Genomic DNA, 5,189 nt, shown 5'->3' with positions numbered 1-5,189 from the left:
CATTTGTTGTTGGATTTGTTGGTGCATTAACTTGTTTTGTGCCAAGATAGTATCAACACCTTCAAGCTCCATTACACCTTTCTTTGGGGTCGGATTATGCTGCCTCTCTGATGAGTAATAATATTGATTGTTTGCCACAATCTCAATGAGGTCTTGAGCCTCCTCGGCAGTTTTCATCATATTGAGTGATCCTCCTGATGAGTAGTCTAGTCCTTTCCTTGCTTCTAAGTTTAAACCTTCATAGAAGTTTTGGAGTTTGACCCAGTCACTAAACATGCCAGGTGGACATCTTCTCATGAGTGCCTTATACCTTTCCCAGGCTTCATACAATGACTCCCTTTCCATTTGCCTGAAAGTTTGAACCTCCGTCTTCAACTTGATGATTCTTTGAGGTGGGTAGAACTTTGCTAGAAATCTGCCCATCAAGTCATTCCAATCATTGAGGCTTTCCTTAGGGAATGATTCTAGCCATTGAGTGGCTTTATCCCTCAAAGAGAATGGAAATAGTAACAACTTGTAGACATCTGGATGCACTCCATTTGTCTTCACTGTATTGCATATCCTCAGAAAAACAGATAGATGTTGATTTGGGTCTTCAAGAGGTCCCCCTCCATAAGAGCAATTGTTCTGCACCAAAGTAATGAGCTGAGGTTTCAACTCAAAGTTATTGGCCTGAACTGGAGGAGTGGCAATACTACTCCCATAATGTCTTGGATCAGGGATGGTATAAGAAGATAGCACCCTTCTAGGTTGTCCATCATTGTTGTTGACCCCTCCAGGATTGTGCATCTCATCCTCCATGACTTGATCTTCTCCCTCTGAATCCTCTTCACCAACTATTCCCTTCCCTCTTTCTGCTCTTCTTCTCCTTCGGAGAGTTCTCTCGTCCTCAGTATTAAGTCTATTAGCTCCTGACATACACAAACAAAACCAAAATCACAAGTGAAATATTCTAGAACTAGAGTGGAATTGGGGTTAGTGAAACAAAATATCAAACAGTTAGTAGGCTTAACAAAAACACTAAAAGAAATGCTCAATCTAAACCACCTTTCACTTAATCATTGTCAATCTTTCTAATCCCCGGCAACGGCGCCAAAAACTTGATACGTAAAAATTAGGATTTCACGTATAACCGGCAAGTATACCGGGTCGTATCAAGTAATAAAACTCACAAAGAGTGAGGTCGATCCCACGGAGATTAGTAGATTAAGCAACTTTAGTTAAATGGTAGATTTAGTCAAGCAAACATAGTTTTGATTTCATGAGCATTGTGACTTTTGAACATAATTGCAAGAATTTAAATTGCAAGGAATTTAAGAACAGGGCAATAGAAATAAAATGGAAGTAAATAACTGAAACTTAAATTGCAAGAAACTTAAATGACATCAAAGATAAATGGCAAGGAATTAAAGTGCTGAATTCTAAAGAACATAAGAGTAAATGACAAGAATTAAAGGAACAAAATGTAAATGACAAGAATAGTAAATTGACAGAATGTAGAAGGGAATTGGGTTGTGGGAAATTAAACAACTAGAAGCAACAGAGATAAGAATTGATGGTAGAGAGGATCATTAGGGATCAGAGATGCAAGTTTTCATGAATTGATGTTAGTCAAATCCTTCTCAATCATGGGCATAGATCCATGGCAAGTGGGTAATTGAATCCCAATCTCTTGGTGATTCAACTTCTCTCAACATAACCAATTGCCACTCTCGTGATCTAATTGTTCATGAGAAGAGATGAAGCTCAAATCTAATCCAGCCACACAACTCCCATAATCTCAACCAAGGAGAGTTACATCTCACATACTAACCAAGGTATATTGATTGAGGGAATCATGAAAGGATGAACTCTAAACTGAATTATGTGGCTCATCCCTCAAGTTCACCACATAATTCTCATAGATTAACCCCTCTCTCGATGGTGGTTGAATCTTTGAAGAACAAGAGTTTCCTCTTTGGATCAACCACATGAATTGAGGAGGAAAAGAGGAGTTCATCAACCCATTGTAACAAGCAGAGCTCTTCCCCCTAATGAAAGTGGGGTTTAGTGAATCATAGCTCCAATTTCAACCATAATTGCCATAAACAAAAATTAAACTAAGTGTAAAGGAAGAAGAAGAAGAATGATGAAATGCTTAAAGCTTGAAAAATGAAGAAGAAAAGTTCCAATCGAAAAACCAAAAATGAGCTTTCCGGGTATTCTCCCGGAAGTACTAGCAAAAGCTAAGTAAAAGTGCTAAAAAGTATGAAAAAGTTCTAAGTGTCTAAAAGTGTAAAAAAGTCCCCCACAAGTACATCAATCTCTTCTATTTATACTACTCCCAAAACTTCTTCAGAGATCTTCAATTTGGGTTAGCAATGTGGGCTTTCTCATTGTTGCATTCTTGGTTCAATTGAAGAAGTTGTTGGCCTTTGTGATGAATAGGGGAAGCAGAGCAAGTTGGCAACCATTCTGGCCCATTGAGGGGCGTTATTGGCAATAACTCCAAGCCTAATGCACGTTGGCAATGTGCATGACATTTTCCTGGAAGTGAAGTATGAGACTTGGGCGTTGCTAGCCCAAGTTGTTGCTAACAACTTGCTTCTCCTCTTCTTGGCTCTACTTTCATGCTAAATGTAGCCCAGAATTTGAGTGTCAACCTTCTGCCTCAATATGGACTATTATACATCATTGGAAAGCTCTTGATGTCTATTTTTCAATGCCACTGGAATCACCTCATTTGGACTTCCCTAGCTCAAGTTATGCTTCCTCAAAGAAGGTAAGGTCAAGCTGCCAAGTTGTTGCCAAAAACGCACCTTCACTCCCAAGTTGACAACGTGCTCGTGCCTAGCCTCCCAAGGCAGGGGCTTGGGGCTGGCGTTGTTGCAAAACACGCCCCCTTTCTAGCACGTTGGCAACGTGCTCGTGCCCCCCTCCAGGGCTCATCTCTAGCCTTCTTGAATTTCACTTCATGTTCTTGTTTTTAGGGCCTAAAGATGACTCTGGTTTGGCTACAATTTTGTGCTCCACCATAGACTATCATATATGGTTGGAAAGCTCTGAATGTTAGCTTTCCAACGCAACTGGAAGCACTCAATTTGGATCTCTGTAGCTCAAGATATCTTCCATTGAAGGGGACATGGTCAGGCTGTCTTGTTGGAGTTGTTGTGGATAACGCCCTTATATTCCAAGTTAGCAACGTGCATCACAATTTTCCTGGCGTTGTTGATGAACACTCCTTCTCTTCAGCACGTTGGCAACGTGCTCGAGCCTTTCTCAAGGCTCCATGTTTGCTTCCTGGCGTTGGCAACGTTCATGGCAAGGCTTATGGGCGTTGGCAACTTGATTGGTGCCCTTCCTGGCGTTGGCAACGTGCATGGTAAGGCTTATGGGCGTTAGCAACGTGCATGGCAATGCTTGGCGTTGGCAACTTGATTTTGGCGTTGGCAACCTGGCTGGCAGCACATTCTGGCATTGGCAACTTGGCTGGCACCCAAGACTTGGTGCCTAGCCAAGCAACCATTTCTGGCGTTGCCTTGAATAACGCCAGTGAAGTAGCACGTTGGCAACGTGCTCGAGCTTGCTTCCTATGGTGCCAAAGTTGTTTGCTACGTTGCCAAGGAACACGCCTTCATATCTTGGCGTTGGCAACGTGCACCTCCTTTTCCTGGGCCAAACCTTGCTTGTGTGGCGTTGCCTAGGGACACGCCTATAGTTCCTGGCATTGGCAACGCCCTCGAGCTCCTCTTCAAGGCTTCATTTTTGTTGCCTGGCGTTGGCAACGCCCTTTTGGAGTTAGCAACGCCCTTGGTAACTTCATTCTTGCTCCAGGGCTGCCTTATATTGTTGGGCGTTGCTCTCAAACACTCACCTTATTCTTCAAGTTGGCAACGCCAACTTTGCTTCCAAAGCTGTCTGGCGTTGCCTCCAACAACGCACCACATTCCTCAAGTTGGCAACGCCAACTTTGCTTCTTTGGCTGCCTGGCGTTGTCCATAAAAACGCACCCTATTCCCAAGTTGGCAACGCCAACTTATGCTCTTCCAAGGCTGCCTAGCTTGCTTCACAAATTGGCGTTGGCAACGCCCTTCTAGAGTTGGCAACGCCTAACTTTGCTTCTCCAGGGCTGCCTGGCGTTGCCTTCAACAACGCCCCCTTTCTTCAAGTTGGCAACGCCAACTTTTGTTCTTCAAGGTTGCCTGGCGTTGCCTTCAACAACGCCTCCTTTTCCCAAGTTGGCAACGCCAACTTCTTGCCCAGCTTGCATCATTCTTGCTTCCATGCTTCCTTGTTTCATCACCTATCATCAACAAAGGAAATAGCTTCAAAGTCTTACCAATTCATGCAATAAATTCCATGAGATTCATTCATATTCATTCATGTATATATTCCTTAAATCATTTGCATGAATTTGGCTAGAATCAACATGTTCCTTAGTATTCTCATGCATGAAAACAAACTCATAAAAGGACTTGTTTATTTAGAGAAAATGAGTGAAATCAAGCTAAAATCAACTAAACTAACTAGCTAATATATTAAATATGCAATTGCATCAGCACTTATTTCTCAAATAGAGCTACAAAATGTGAAAGAAGCTCTTGGTGATCCCTCTTGAATCAAAGCTATGGAAGAGGAGCTGCAACAATTTGAGAAAATAGTGTGTGGACATTGGTACCGAATCCAATTGGAAAGAAAGTGACAAGAACAAAGTGAGTCTTTAGGAACAAATTGGGAAAAGATGAAAGCATAGCAAGAAACAAGGTAAGATTAGTGGCCTAAGAATATAATCAAGAGGAAGAAATTGATTTTGATGAATCTTTTGCACCCGTAGCCCAAATAGAAGCTATCTGACTTCTTCTTATTTATGCTGCCATTGTGGTTTCAAACTCTTTTAAATGGATGCTAAATGTGCTTTCTTGAACAGAATCATAGATAGGAAAGTATATGTGGCTCAACCTTTCGGTTTTAAAAATAAAGAATTTCCAAATCATATTTTTAAACTTTCTAAAGTACATTATGATTTGAGGCAAGCTCTTAGAGCTTGGTATGAAAGACTTAGTTCTTTCTTGTTAAAAAATAATTTTCAAAGGGGTACCACAGATACTACTTTGTTTATTAAAGATTTTAATGATCATTTTACTCTTGTTCCAGTCTATGTGGATGACATTATCTTTGGCTCGGCAAATGAATCCTTGTGTGCTAATTTT

Source organism: Arachis stenosperma, chromosome 4, assembly GCF_014773155.1.
Source record: "Arachis stenosperma cultivar V10309 chromosome 4, arast.V10309.gnm1.PFL2, whole genome shotgun sequence".
NCBI classification, from domain to species: Eukaryota; Viridiplantae; Streptophyta; class Magnoliopsida; order Fabales; family Fabaceae; genus Arachis; species Arachis stenosperma.
The sequence above is the reverse complement of the archived record's forward strand: the minus strand, read 5'-3'. Positions refer to the sequence as shown.